Raw genomic sequence first — 16,299 nt, 5'->3', positions numbered from 1 at the left:
ATCAGCAAAGTCTTGACTGAGAAGAAGAGGAAGCACAAACATAGACATAAAACTGTCAGGAAAAGGGATAACATCTGGGTTAAGAACAAAGGAGCTACATTCTCTGGGTTAGAGAGTACGGCATTTGTGAATGTCTCCAAGGTTAAATAGTTCCAAAGAGGGTTTGTAATCTGTGCTAAGTCACTTCAGTCGTGTCCAACTGTCTGTGACCCCGTGGACCATAGCCCACCAGGCTCCTCTGTCCGTGGAATTTTCCAGCAAGAATATTGGAGTGGGTTGCCATTTCCTCCTCCAGGGGGTTGTCCCGACCCAGGGATCGAACCCGTGTCTCCCACATCTCTTGCCTTGCAGGCGGATTCTTTAACCACTGGGCCATCAGAGAAGCCCAAAAGAGGGTTTAAAAATTAATAAAACAATCTAAGCAGCACTCATACCCAACCTCAATGAAAAAAATCCTTAATTCATAATAGGATGTGTTTCATTGGAACGCAGGGAGGAGATGGTAAGAACACAGTGAGCAGGCTGAAAGGTACGTTTGGATGAATCAACTGGAGCTCGACCTAAGCAGAATTGGGGTTGGCTTGGGGGGTACCTGATTACCCTGAGCTCACCCTAGTCCTTCTAATTAAACTGTGTTTCACATTCCTTAAAGCATTCATGCTCACTTGAAGAAGGGAAAACAACACTGGGGATTTTAAGCAAGCGCTGTAAGAAAATGTCAAACCATTGAAGTCACTGTAAAAGTGAGATAAAATCAGCACTTCTATCTTCAGCATAAAACATCAACCAGAACTAAACCCACAAAATCTTATGGGCCCCAAAACCCTGTAACTAAATAAACAGCTATTAAACAATGAACAGAATGAAGTCAACTATGTTGCAATATCGTGAGAGGATCTATTAGAACAAGGGGAAATGCCAACTCCACCTAGATAGTGAGCTATGGAAAATGGAATTTAGGTTAAACTTTAAATATACTCTTAACAGTCATAACCTCAAGATTATCTTAACAGAAAAAGAAGGCACAGGTCTTTTGAGATAGTAAATATTCTTTGTTAATAAATAAAAGCATCCAAAATTTGTAGTAGGCACACAAGAAGGTATCAACTTAAGTGGCTTAATTCTAATAATCAACCAGCACTCCTGATCAACTATTGAACCAAACTATATATTTTAGAAGAAATAATATTTGTATAAGTTAGAAATAAGAAAATCAGATTTCTTGGTATGTGTATGTGTGTGTGCATGTTAAGTCACTTCAGTTGTGTCTGACTCTTTGTGACCCTATGGACTGTAACCCACCCAGCTCCCTGTCCATGGAATTCTCCAGGCAAGAATACTGGAGTGGGTTGCCATCTCCTTCTCCAGAGGATCTTCCCCAACCCAGGGATTGAACCCATGTCTCTTGGGTCTCTTGCATTGGCAGGCCGGTTCTTTACCACAAGTGCCAACTTTTCTTGGTGGTCAGAAGCCCTTTTCTTGGCACACCTCCATTTAAAGAATAAGAAGGACAAAAGGCTGGAAGGGTGAGGCGGGGACCAAATGGGGGAGGCTTTTTCTAAGGGATCTGGACTTTCTCCTGTGGGTAGTAGGGAGCCAGTGAATGTTGTGGAGCCAGGAGATAACATGAAGAAGGCATTGCTGGGCGATGACTGGGAACAACTCTCTGAGAAATGCTAGCAGCTAATTTGGGGGCATTCAATAAGTGCCAGATTGGGTGCAGGCCTGGGGGACATTCTCTCTCTCAGCCCCACAGCCAGTCTGCAGCGTGGACACTGCCCCTGGTTTACAAATGAAGAAAAGGATCAGAGAGCGTGTATCTTGCCCAAAGCCACGCTGCTTGCAGATTGTGGAACTAAGATTCAAAACAAGCCTGTTGATTCTGAAGTTGGTATAGTTTCCTCTGCCCCAGGCAGTGGCCATGGAGAAAGGCAGCGCCTGCCCAGATAAAAACGCAGAGACCTGTCTCTGTGCTTCGGGGATCGAGGGCTGGGCCTGGGGATGGGGACCCAGGGGTGCTGGGGTTCCTGCCATCTTTCCAGGGACCGTGCTGACACCAAGGAATCCGTAGCCCCTTGCTCCCTCTCTCACCACTTTATTTTATTTTTTAAATGAATGCATTTATTTATTTCTCATTGCATTGTGTCTCTGTTGCTGTGCGCCAGCTTTTCTCTAGTTTCAACAAACAGGGGCTATTCCCTGTTGCTGTATGCGGGCTTCTCATTGCGGTAGCTTCTCTTGCTACCACGCAGGCACAGACTCTAGGGCGTGCAGGCTTCAGGAGCTGCAGCTCCCAGGCTCTAGACCACAGGCCAAGCAGCTGTGGTGCCCGGGCTTAGTTGCTCTGGGACGTGTGGAATCTTCCCGGACCAAGGATCGAACCCATTATCTCCTGCCCTGGGCAGGTGGGTTCTTTACCACGGAGCCACCACGGAAGCCCCCTTGCCACTTTAAAAATAACCGCAGGACCTTGGAAAAGTCACTTGCCCTCACTCTCACCCTCTAAAGGCTGGGCAAAGGAATGAAGAAGTGGGACATGAGACAGATGAAAGATGGGAATTCAGAGCTCAGGTATTTGGCTCTGACTCCCGAGTGTGTCACTTTAAAATTTCTCTGCCCTCACTTCCTTCTTACCTATCGAACCACCGTCGTCGCTGTCAGCCACTGTTACCACCAGAAGCAGGGACGGGGCAGGTGCACGCAATTGACAGGACTGGGAAGCGGAAGAGGCCCGGGCGGTGGGGTGGGTGACCATTTCTCTGGACTCAGCGTCTAGCTGCATTCAGAATATATAAAGACTATCTCTTTAGAGGTGAGTTAAGAATCGAAATGGGGGCCTTCCCTGGTGGCTCAGTGGTAAAGAATCCGCCTGAGAACGCAGGAGACAGAGGTTCAGTTCCTGGTCTGGGAAGATGCCGAATGCAGCTAAGCTGGTGCACCTTGACTGCTGAGCCCGCACTCTGGAGCCTGGGAGCTGCAACTCTGGAACCCAAGCGCCTAGAGCCCATGCTCCGCGACAAGATGACCCACCGCAGTGAGAAGCCCACCCACCGCTGCCCACAGCTAGAGATGAGCCCACGCAGCCATGATGAAGATCCAGCACAGGCAAAAAAAAAAACAAACAAACCAAGAATCGAGATGGGATTAGTGACCACTTCTGGGTACAGTTGCATAATCATATTCCCGGGGTTTCTCAAACTTCAATGTGCATATGAGTCACCCAGGGATCCTGTTAGAATAAAGGTTCTGATTTAGCAGGTCCAGGGAGGGGCCCCGAGGCTCCAGTCCGAGTTCACACCTTGAATAACCAGGAACCAGACCCGTGTCAGGGACGACCCTCTGTCAAGCGGCCTCGGAGGTCTTGGTGTGGAGATGATGTGAAGAACAGACTGAAAGCTATTTGGATAAATGATATACTTTGATGTCAATTATTATTTAACTCATCAAGGGTCTGCTGAGTACCTACCAAATGCCTGGCTAATATGGAAGATGGAATTCCTGCAAATGACTCTCAATATCAGAGCCTGGGCTCAAAGAATATCCTGGGCTCAAGGAGCATCCAGCAGCTAAGCTACCAAGAAGACGGGGCCCAGAGCAGAGCTGGGCAGGGAGGCTCTGAGCCGGAAGCTCTGGAATTCCTCTCACTCTGTGACCTCGGGCATGACGCCTGCTGCCCGGCATGGGCTCCAGGTGGGCCCCAGCCAGGGTGATGCCACAGAGCAGGAAACTGCGGCCACAGAGGCACGCCCCCCCCCCCCACGGGGCTCCCCTAGCTCCCCGCCAGCCACGTGGGAGGCTCCAGACTGACTAATGGGGTGACAGGCCAGCGCCCCTTCTCAAGATCTGCACCCCTCACGCACCGCACCACGTCACCCATGGTTTAACTTTCTTCCACTTCCGAGAGATCCTGGCATTCTCTCCCCGCTGACAGGGGAGGCAACATTGATGGGACGAGGGAGGGAGGGGGGCCTCAGGGCTGGGGGGTCTCCAGGGGCAGCAGGGAGACATCCAGGGTCTGGCAGAAAACACGCCGGCCACTCAGCCAGGCAGTGACCTTTGGGCAAGGGTTCCATCACAAAATGGGATTAATGGTGCGGACCTCAGACTTCCCTGGTGGCGCAGTGAATAGGAGTCCGCCTGCTGATGCAGGGGACACGGGTTTGATCCCTGCTCCGGGAAGATCCCACGTGCCATGGAACAACTAAGCCTGTGAGCCACAGCTACCGGGGCAGTGCGCCCAGAGCCTGGGAGCTGCAACCCGAGGAGCCACCGCAGTAAGAAGCTCATGCACCGCAGCGAAGAGTGGCCCCCACTTGCCCGTGCAAAGTGCAAGTTTGCCCATGCAAAGCTACAAAGAGAAAACCCGTGCAACACACCAAAGACCCAGTGCGACCAAAAAACAAACCAAATGATGATACCGACCTCGCTGTGTTCTGGGAGTGAAACTGGGATTGTGGATGTAAAGTGTCTGGAAGAGGGCTGACCGCAGATGCCTCGAGCTTGTTCTTCCTCTTCCCCTTGGCCCCAAGAACAGAGCCCCCCGAGCTGCCTGCAGCTTCTCCAGCCTCCCACTCCCGATTCCCCAAGTCTAACCTCATTACTGGGTGGTAGCGGCCTGAACATCCTGTGGGGTGCTGACCACAGGGCCTTTGCCCGGCCGTGTGTCTCCCTTTCCAGCCAGGCTGCCCACTCTGAACCTGGCCATGCCAGCAGGTCAGCTGAAGCCTGAGCACCACCCTTGGGGGCAGGATGGGCAAATGGGGGCCCATGAGCCGTATCCAGCTTGCCGCCGGCTGGGTGCATACGGCTGTATCAGCGCATGGCTGAACTCGCGAGCTGGCACGTGGCTGCCTTATGCTGCCGTGATGGGACTGTGTAATCAACATGGGGCATGCTATGGCCCTGGATCGTGGGGCGCGTTGTGTAGAAATCTACCAGGAACACCTCAGGTACATCCCTGTCTCCTCTCTCTAGATCGCCAGCTATCTGAGGGCAGGGTGAGGGTCACCCGGCCCTGCCTGGCACGTAGCAAGATTCCAGCCAACCTCAGAGAGGTGAAGCCTGAACACGTAAACAAAGGCATGCGTGTCTCTGACTTCCTCATCCCTGGGTGGAGTGGGGACCCATCAAGGGGCTTGAACATACAGGCACAGGATTTGTTTGACGGCCACGAGGGGCTCGGGGACCCCAGTAAGCATATCCGAATGAAATGGTGACCCAAAGTAGCTTATCTGGAGGACGAACAGCTGCATCACGGCCAGTGCTTCTGAGGATGCCCCCAGGACACCCCGGGACTGCAAGACAGAGTCCCTGGACAGGTGGACAGCGGGGAAGCTGGGCGGACGCTGTGTGCGCCTGCCTCCATCCGAGGAGAGTCCACAGTCAGATTCTGTAAAGAGGGAAGCCTGGAGACCACATTGGCGTGGCGTGAACTGGTGGTGGTTTTAGGCGTGAAGCTTCCAGCGGCTGTCTGTTCCTCTTTCCCCGGAGGGTCAGGACTGAGCCTTCCTCCAGAGGGGCAGCACCCCTGCAGTCGTATTTCAGTTTGTCTGAGTCATTTCTTTGGAGCCGCAAGGTGGATTTCATGGCGTCCTAGAGAGAGCCCTGGACAGGGTGATGGAGCCATAAGGACCCAGTCCTGCCACTGCTGGTCCAGGGACACAAAAGTGCAGCGCGTAGGCCAAGTCAAGCGGAATCCAGGGAGGCTTCTAGCTCCGTAATTCTGAAACTCACATTTGTTCCCCCTTTATTTTGGGAATACAGGAGTCCCTTCTGGTGCCTGGGACTGCACCAGAGAGACGGAGAGACTACTCCAGGGAGACGGAGGCAGTGTGTGTTCCCCGAGGCGGCCTGCACCCTCTGCTTCTCTCTTCCTGCACCCTCTCTGCGTCTCTTGCTCACAGACCCCACTCCCCAGGCCACAGTGATGGGCCCACGACCCAGGCTGGGCCGGTCCCCAGGCTGGTTCTGTGGTGACGGGCTGTGAGAATGGGCCTGTCTGTGTCCCCTGGAAGCAGGGAGCACCATCTTAGAGGCCCCATCACACAGAGAGAAGGAGTCAGACGGTGAGCCGAGGCCAGGGCCTGCAGCCCGCTAGGCCTGCTTACCGGCTCCCTTGTCAACAAATCCCCTCTGTCCTGAAGTCCAAGTACGGGCCAGACCTCCGCAGCACACAGCCGAGTCCTGCCTTCTCTCAGGGCTTCAGGTAGCTCAAGGCCCCAAGGGCTCCCCGCCCCCCGCACCAAAGCCCTTTCCGGAAGAGTCTTTGCTGGGCCATGTTGCAGAATAGCTACACAAGGGAGTCGAGTCAGGCTGGACTACATCCTGGTTTGCCCTTTACTAGTCACGTGACATTCAGCTCTTGGAGCCTCTGTTTCCTCATCTGCAAAATGGGTGTGATCCCAGCCTCTCCCTCCCAGGGCACGTGTCAAGGGCCTGCCCGTGGAGTGTCATGTAAGACGTGGCTGTTTATACTCTCCCTGGGAACTCAGACCATCTCTGTTGCAACCCAGGAAGTTTAGACTCGATGAAAACCCACTCTCCCTTCAGCATGGCAGGGCATGAGTGCATCTGTCAACAGCTGTGTTTAGCTTTCTGTCCAGCCCCGGCCGGATAGGACCACTTCAGGTGCATTTTTTGTTTATTGTTTTACCTTGAATCACTTATCGGAATTCGGCACTTGGGCGCCACTTCCTGTTTGGGATGCACAGAGAGCTGAAGAGAAAGGGCGCGGGTTAGCCTTTCCAACCCTCCACCGCCCGGACCATCCTCCCGCACCCTGCCCGCACAGCTGATGGCCCCAGGGTGGTCTGAGAAAGATCCAGGAGCTGGGCTGCCAGGTGGGGACCTACAGGCAGCCCCGCCCCGCCACCACCCTCCGTTCCCATCAGTATCCTTTATGAAGGATTGGATTTCATTCCCAATTAGTGGATGAGAAAAGTGGTCTGAGGATGAATGACCAGGGGCTTAGTCTGACCTCTGGACTATGTCCATGCTAATACAGGCAGTCAGACAGCCTGGGGGCGGATATATTCCAGATACGTGCCCATCCTTCCCACCTGCCTCCTGTTGCCTCTCTCGGGGGAATGCCCCTGACCGGACTGCCACCCCCCACCCACGCCTCCAACAGAAGCACAACTTCCTGACCCCCCATCCTGGGCTGGCAGAGCATTACTGGGAGGGGCCCATTCCTGCCGCCATCACCACCAAGGCGGGACTCCCGGCGCAGTGGGAGGTCAGTCCACGGGGCCAAGTGTAACGACTCTGGCAAGGGCACGCCTTTGGCATCTCTGGGGATGGAAAAAGAGTGACCGGTCCAGGCCCAGCAGGGTGGGGGCAGGTGGGGAGGGCACAGCCTGGGTGGCAGCTCCCAGCTGTTTTGTGCCCATGCCTTCCTCCCCACCAGGGTTGAGGGGGTTCCCAGGAGCTGAGATGCCCAGGAGGAGGGGCGGAAGGTCATAGGATGCAGGGACGGGGTCTTCTCTTCCCACCCCCACGGGACCCGAGCTGGAGAAAACAGGACACACAAGTTTCAGGAACTCTCTGGGGCGACAGGGGCCGGCCAGGAGGCTCCGCCTTGAGGACACGGAGGATGCCCAGTGGCACTGGCTCCAGGGGCCACGTGGCCCACCACAAAGGCGCCCCTCTGGCCAGCATGCCGCGACAGTTGGCTTCTGATGCCATGTGGGTTCTGCTGGGACAGGACAGACGAAAACATCAACAACCTTAATCCTCTCTGCACTTGCCGCCTGCCAGCGGCTGCTGTGGGCTCTCGGCCCGCCGGCTGACAGGTGACCGGAGCCCTCTGCTCCGTGCCGTCGTGGCTGAGCCCAGCTTCTATTTCGGGGGACCTCGGTGGGCTCCCTCCGGTACCGTGAGCAATTCTGTGGTCACAGGCGAGTCCTCTCCGGGCCTCTGCCTGCTGCTCCGGGAACTGGGTCCAACGCCTTCTGCGTCTTGCTCCTCAGCAACCGCCTTCATGAACAGCAGTGAGCGAGTACCTGAAAGAGCTTTGTGAGAGACCACGCACCGCATGAAATTAGTGATTACGATAATCACGTGGTGTCTGCAAGGCGGGCTCACCCCGGAAGCATCTGATCGAGCTGATCGAGCCCCCTTCCCCTCTATCTCCTCTCCAAGCACTCAGCATCCTTGGGTACCACAGCCTTGGATGGTGCTGTGGGGGCCAGCACCACCCTGCAGAAGAAGCTTTCAGCCTTCACACTCAGATCTCCTTTCATGCCCCAGCGAGGTTAAGGGCAGGGAAGGAGTCTTCCCTCCCAGGCTCATGCTGCCCCGAGCTGTCCCTGGTCCCCGCCTCCCTTGCTCTTCACGGAGCAAGGGTTCTGGAATTGCTTCTGCCCTTCAGCACCACCCACCTGACCCCTGACCCCTTTGCCCTCTGCCAGCCTGGGACCAGTGTCCTATTACTACAGTGCCCATGAACATGCCAGAAATACTCTTTATTCTAAATCCAGGCTTGGACCTGACCCCTCAACACTCCATCCAGAGGGGTTCCCTGACTCCCTTGCTTTCAAATATTATTTCAGAGCAGTCACCTCTCAGATCGTCAGCTTATAACCTCTTCTCTCCCTATGGGGAGAATGCTTTTTAAAAGTTGGCATCAAAATGCTTTGTAACCTGATTATTCCCCTTTTAAAAATTTTATATTCTTTATTTTTATTTTTTTGGTAAACGTACTTTATGTAAAGTGGTGTGTTAATTTCTGCTGTACAGTAAAGCAATTCAGTTATATATAAATATGTACACTTTTTCTATCCAATTTTCCATGATGGCTTATCATAGAATACTGAATAGGGTTCCCTGGGCTGTACACTAGGACCCTCTTGTTAATCCATTCTCTACATAATAGTTTGCATCTACTAATCCCAAACTCTCAACCCATCCCTTCCCTACCTCCTGATCCTCTTGGCAACCACCAGTCTGTTCTCTGTGTCTATGAGTCTTTATATTTCATCAGTTCAGTTCAGTTCAGTCGCTCAGTCATGTCTGACTCTTTGGGACCCCATGGACTGCAGCATGCCAGGCCTCCCTGTCCATCACCAACTCCCAGAGTTTACTCAAACTCATGTCCATTGAGTCATTGGTGTCATCCAACCTTCTCATCCTCTGTCATCCCCTTCTTTTCCTGCCTTCAATCTTTCCCAGCATCAGGGTCTTTTCAAATGAGTCAGTTCTTTGCAATAGGTGGCCAGAGTATTGGAGTTTCAGCTTTAGCATCAGTCCTTCCAGTGAATATTCGGGATTGATTTCTTTTAGGATGGACTGGTTGGATCCCCTTGCAGTCCAAGGGACTCTCAAGAGTCTTCTCCAACACCACCGTTCAAAAGCATCAATTCTTCTGTGCTCAGCTTTCTTTACAGTCCAACTCTCACATCCATACATGACAACTGGAAAAACCACAGCTTTGACTAGACAGACCTTTGTTGGCAAAGTAATGTCTCTGCTTTTTAATATGCTGTCTAGGTTGGTCATAAATTTCCTTCCAAGGAGTAAGCATCTTTTAATTTCCTGGCTGCAGTCACCATCTGCAGTGATTTTGGAGCCCCCCAAAATAAAGTCTGCCACTGTTTCCCCATCTATTGACCATGAAGTGATGGGGCCAGATGCCATGATCTTAGTTTTCTAAATGCTGAGTTTTAAGCCAACTTTTTCACACTCCTCTTTCACTTTCATCAAGAGGCTCTTTAGTTCTTCTTCACTTTCTGCCATAAGGGTGGTGTCATCTGAATATCTGAGGTTATTTATATTTCTCCCGGCAATCTTGATTCCAGCTTGTGCTTCATCCAGCCCAGCGTTTCTCATGATGTACTCTGCATATAAAATAAATAAGGAGGGTGACAATATACAGCCTTGATGTACTCCTCTTCCTATCTGGAACCAGTCTGTTGTTCCAACAGTTCTAACTGTTGCTTCCTGACCTGCATACAGATTTCTCAAGAGGCAGGTCAGATGGTCTGGTATTCCCATCTCTTTCAGAATTTTCCACAGTTTATTGTGATTCACATAGCCAATGGCTTTGGCATAGTCAATAAAGCAGAAATAGATGTTTTTCTGAAACTCTCTTGCTTTTTCGATGATCCAACAGACATTGGCAATTTGATCTCTGGTTCCTCTGCCTTGTCTAAAACCAGCTTGAACATCTGAAGTTCACAGTTCATGTGTTGTTGAAGCCTGACTTGGAGGATTTTGAGCATTACTTTGCTAGCGTGTGAGATGAGTGCAATTGTGTGGTGGTTTTAACATTCTTTGGCATTGCCTTCCTTAGGGACTGGAATGAAAACCGACCTTTTCCAGTCCTGTGGTCACTGCTGTGTTTTCCAAATTTGCTGGCATATTGAGTGCAGCACTTCCACAGCATCATCTTTTAGGATTTGAAATAGCTCAACTGGAATTCCATCACCTCCACTAGCTTTGTTTGTAGTGATGTTTCCTAAGGCCCACTTGACTTCACATTCCAGGATGTCTGGCTCTAGGTGAGTGATCACCCCATCATGATTATCTGGGTCGTGAAGATCTTTTTTGCACAGTTTTTCTGTGTATTCTTGCCACCTCTTCTTAATATCTTCTGCTTCTGTTAGGTCTGGTTCTGTTATATTTCATAGATTAGTTCATTTGTGTTAAATTTTCGATTTCACATATAAGTGATAACATATGGCATTTGTCTTTCTCTGTCTGACTTTCTTCACTTAGTATGATAATCTCTAGGTCCATTCACATTGCTGCAAATGGCATCATTTCATTCTTTTTGTGTGCTAAGTTGCTTCAGTCACGTCCGACTCTTTGAGACCCTGTAGACTGTGGCCCTCTATACTCCTCTGTCCATGGGGTTATCCAGCAAGAATACTGGAGTGGGCTGCTATGCCCTCCTCCAGGGGATCTCCCCGACCCAGGGATTGAACCTCAACTCTCTTATGTCTCCTGCATTGGCAGGAAGATTCTTTACCACTAGCACCTCTTGTGAAAGTCAGTCGGTTGTGAATGACTCTTTGTGACACCATGGACTACCCAGTCCATGAAATTCTCCAGGCCAGAATACTGGAGTGGGTAGCCTTTCCCTTCTCCAAGGGATCTTCCCCACGCAGGAATCGAACCCAGGTCTCCTGCATTGCGGGCAGATTCTTTACTGGCTGAGCCACAGGAAAAGCCCAAGGACACTGGAGCGAGTAGCCTATCCCTTCTCCAGGGCGTCTTCCTGACCCAGGAATAGAACCGGGGTCTCCTGCGTTGCAGGCGGATTCTTTACCAACTGAGCTGTCAGGGAAGCGCCACCTGAGAAGCCCCAGTTCAGCTGCTGATGGACGATTATAACCCGGTTACTTCTTCACTTTCCAAAGTAGTTTCTCTCTACCCTAAACACCTCAAATAGGACCTTGAGAATGCGTGGGTCTGTGCCCTTGATCCGTTGCTGTTGCGATACGGTGCCCACAAAGGTCTTTCTTTCACGTTGGAGGGTGGGTCAGACTGTTCAGGTCACAAGTGGGTGTTCAGTGCTCTGTGTTCTGGCAGCTTCCCTCCATTTCTAATAAAAGCTGTGGCCTGGGCCATTCCTGAATCACACAGTGAGATAGGACAAGTGACATTTGGGATGGGATTAAAGCCATCAATCTGGAGTCAAACAGGAAACGCTGTGCCCCTCAGATAAAGGAGAACTGGAAAAAATCTGATGTCAGATTTGTTCGGATTGGTGCAAACCCCTCAGAGGGGAAAGAAATGCACAATCAGTTGGGATGAGTTAAGAGTGCATCCCCTAGAAAACACATCACTTCCCTGGGGTGGAGGAGACGGGCACTGTGGAGGCCACACCAGAGGAGATTCACCAGGCAAAAATGCTCCACTCAGGAAGAGGCCGTGGGCAGGGAGCCTGGGATGCTGCAGCCGGAGGGGGTAAGTGGAACCTGGGTGTTCCTGTCACCCTGGACACATGTAGTTCCCCCTCGGTGACCTGGTCGCCCAGAACAGCCTCACCCACCCAACGGTGTTGCGTGAAGTCATGGGAGGTGCAGCCGGCTTTGATGTTCTCTGAGCGCCTGTTCCAGACACAGCCAGGACTTGATCCCGAAGAGTCAGCTTTGGGTAGTTCTGTAGCCTCTTAATTTGGTGATAACTGCTGTTGTTATTTTAAAACAAAAGGTAAATGACCAGAAAGGCTGAAAGGAAACAACTCAAGTATATGCTTCTGATAAGGCCGTCAGGTTGGTTGACTCTGGATACAGTACGACGTCACCCCTCACCCCAGGCTTACCTCCCTCACCCCACCCCGGCATCACCCAGACAGCGACTCCAGTGGCCACTTCTGAGGCTCGGGTACCTAAACTTAATGGACCACCAACACCCTTACAATCCCAAGATGCTGATAGAATCCTTATAGATACTGAGTGATAGGCATGCATGCTCAGTCACTCTGTCGTGTCCTACTCTTTGTGACCCCATGGACTGTAGCCCACCAGGCTCCTCTGTCCATGGGATTCTCCAGGCAAGAATACTGGAGTGGGTTGACATTTCCTTCTCCAGGAGATCTTCCCGATCCAGGGATGCAGCCCTGGTCTCCTGCATTGGCAGGTGGATTCTCAACCACTGTGCCACCTGGGAAGCCAGATTAGGTAAGAGGAATATGCATATAAATAGATTGTGGTGAGTGGTTTTACAGACCAGTTAATCTCTGTCCAAAAAACCCGTAAAAACTGGATTCTTGGTGCCATTTGAAAAGAATATTCAAATGTTAGAGATGATTACACGTCAACTGAAATCAACATGTAAAACAAGCTTATGTCTGTCTCTTTAAATAAGATATAATCTTGCCATGTTTAAATTCAATTTAGAAAATAACATTAGAGGTAAAATTTATTGTTCACAATTTGTCAAATGTACATACATAAATATAATATCGTTGTGCCATTCTGTATCAGAAATGGCCACCTTTTGAATTTTAAAGTATTTCTAGAAATAATCAACATTTTTAGAAAAGTTTTGTTCACAGAAAAATTAAGCAGAAAATGGAGTTTACCCATATCTCTGTCTCTTCCTGTATTATTATCTTACATTTAGTGTGGCAATATGCGGTATTATTTTGAAATAATTTCCAACTTACAGAAAAGTTGTGAGGGTAGGTCACAACACTCGAATACATCCTGGTGTATGATTCGTACAAGAATAGCCATTTTTCAGGGCACTTCCTGGACGCCGGGCCTGTCCTGTTCCGGCAAGTCACCGGAACAGCGGCCAGTGGGAGAGCGTGATCGGGATAAAGGCATAGAGAGCACCCGTCTAATGACACCGTGTCAGATCCACTGTGGTTTTTATCCCATCCCTGAAAAACCAGATGGCTACCCAAGTTAAACTCTCTTAGAATGGACACAACATTTCTGCTTTCTGGTGCCGAGCCATCTTGTCATAAACCTCTTGTCCATTTCTCTCTCTGATTTTTCAGACATCACGTCATTTCTTACTCAGCTGATTGGGGTCTCAGTGAAGTCCCTGTTCTCAAGCCCATCATGGGTGATAAGGGGTCGGGGCTGGTGACTCACGATTTGCAGGGGAGGGGCTGCTGCAGGAACAGCATCAGCTGGACAGCCCTGTAGGAACTCTGTAGAGTTGTTTCCATCCTGTTCTCTTCTCCCACTGGGCCTCCGTGTTATCTGCCTGAGTTCTATTTCTCTTCCTTGAAAGCAAAAACCTTTGATACAATTTTCCAAGAATGTGATTTCACCAAGATTAATTTTCATTTCCCTTTTTTTCCTGCAGTCATCTTGTGACTAAAAAATCAAGGCTCCCATCGTCATCTGAATGGAGTCCCTACTCCCACCTTCTCACTCTTAGCCTTTCCCAGAGTTCAGGAAAGAGAAAGGCACTCTCATACTTAGTAGGAACACAAAGACCCATTCTTAGGACCCGGGTATTTGTGGGTATGAGTCATAGGATTGTGTTTCAGGGCACAAAGCTTGGGGCACCTGCTGGTGATCAGAAAGCTCTCCCCTGTCAATCCCTGGAGCTAAGTCTGCCTCAAGACACCAGGCCAGCCAGGTCTGGCAGACAGCTCCTCCCCACTGAAGACCACTTTGAAGTTTAACTGATCTAATATGCATTTTAACTGGGGCCTAAAAACCTAAGAGATCATGTTTCTCTTTTTAAATTTTTATTTTATTTTAGAGTATTTGGGCTTCCCCCAGGTGGTGCTAGTGGTAAAGAACCCACCTGCCAATGCAGAAGATTAAGAGATGCAGGTTTGATGCCTGGATGGGGAAGATCCCCTGGAGGAGGGCATGGCAACCCGCTCTAGTATTCTTGCCTGGGAAATCCCAAGGACAGAGGAGCCTGGTGGACTGCAGTCTGTAGGGTAACAGAGAGTCGGACATGACTAAAGTGACTTACCAACGTGCATAGCTCATTTACAATGTTGTGTTAGTTCCAGGTGCCCAGCAAAGTGAGTCAGTTGTACATAAGCATATATCCATTCTGTTTCAGCCTGTTTTCCCATATGGGTCATTATAGACTATTGAGTAGAGGTCCCTGTACTCTACAGTAGGTCCTTGTTTTATCTATTTTATATACAATCGTGTGTGCATGTCAAGCCCATGCTCCTCATCTCTCCCCCTTGGTAACCACGTTTCCCCCTTGGTAACCATAGGTTTCTTTTCAAAATCTGTGAGTCTATTTCTGTTTTATAAATAAGTTCATTTGTATTCTTTTTTTTTTTTAGATTCCACATATAAGTGCTATCGTATGGATATTTTTCTCTCTCAATCTGACTTATTTCACTTAATAAGACTATCTCTAGGTCTACCCATGTTGCTGCAAATGGCATTACTTCATTCTTTTTTATGGCCAAGTCATATTCCATTGTATATATGTACCAAGGGATCACGTTTCTATGGATGGAATTGGAGGCACCCTGACGGGGAAGGGGGCTGGTATGGGGTGGGGGGAGAATCTCTCTGCCCTCCTCTTTAGTCACATACTGCCCCTCACCCCCTCAACGGTAGGGTCCCTGCCTAAGCTTTCAGAGCACGTACCCAGATTGTAGTCTCTATGTGATTGTTCATCCTCTACAGGAGCCCAAATTAAAGTCCTATTACTACCACCCCCACCCCTGCTGAACCAAAATGCCAAAAAAATACCCAAAACCCTCCAAGCTTCATTCTGGCAAAGTAGACTATCTTGAGGCACCCCGCACCCCCACCCCTGCCCATTGTAGCTTGTCTGATGCTGGTCTGCAGCTTGCCTGGCTCCAATGCCCCAGGATATGCCTGACTTGGTCCCCCACTGCCCCTCTCCTGTAACGGCCGTTGGCAGGGCTCTGGTTTGATTAAAATGTAGAAAACTGGTTCGACCTTGGCCACACTAGCCTTATTTTCCAAACCCTGAATCAGCTCTCACCGCTTGATAAACACGTGCATGTTTAGGATCAGAATACAGGACACCTGGCCGGGCATCCCACACACTCTCCACGGCCAGCCCCCAGCATCCTCTCCAGCATCCTTTCTCGTCCTCCTATCTCACCCTCATGGTGCCTGGTCTCCACTAGACATCAACATAACAGATGCCACCGACTGCACCCTGCGAGGTGCCAGGGACCTCGCGAGCTTTGTCTCTCTCTAACCCATATGTGACCTCAGACGTGAAAGCTCAGCATCATTGAAAAGCTTGCCTGAGGTCACATGCCTCATGCCCGGTAGAGCTGATTCAAGCGTCTGCCTTTCCCTACACGGCTCAGCCCTGGCTTATGTGTCCTCTGCGGGGGGTTACCAAATCTGACCGGGCATTTACGATTAAGAGCAAGCTCCAGAACACTAAAACACTTCCCAGTGTCGGGGTGGGCGGGGAGGGAAGGAGTTTCTAGTACAGGCAGCCCTGTGGAGTTAGAGCATTGACTCAGCACCCCCACCTGTATCCCCCCAGCCCAACCAGGGATCTCTGGAGCTGAGAAGACCTCAGTAAGCAAGGGTTCACTTTATAAAGAAGTGAAATGATCTCCCCCACTGGGGCGGTGGAGTTAGGAGTGACTCACTCCAGGCTGGGGCACTTTGCACTGTAGGTGTGAAGGTGGAACCTGCCTACCTCTGCTAACCTGTTCCCACCCCAGCCCCAGGTGCTCCAGCCTGCAGGGCGGCTGGCCAGCCCGGCCTGCTGTTTCAATCTCCTGTGTCCAGAGGGGCAGAGTGACTGCTGGAGATTCCAGCAGAACCCCATTTACTCTGCATGTCTTTGTTTAGAATTGTAAATGCCTCTCTCTCCCCACTGGGGCTTAGAGCTAACGGATCCTCGGATCCTCGGGGTCCC

The sequence above is a fragment of the Cervus canadensis genome, chromosome 31, assembly GCF_019320065.1.
Source record: "Cervus canadensis isolate Bull #8, Minnesota chromosome 31, ASM1932006v1, whole genome shotgun sequence".
Classification (NCBI taxonomy): Eukaryota; Metazoa; Chordata; class Mammalia; order Artiodactyla; family Cervidae; genus Cervus; species Cervus canadensis.
This window is presented reverse-complemented; position numbering follows the sequence as displayed.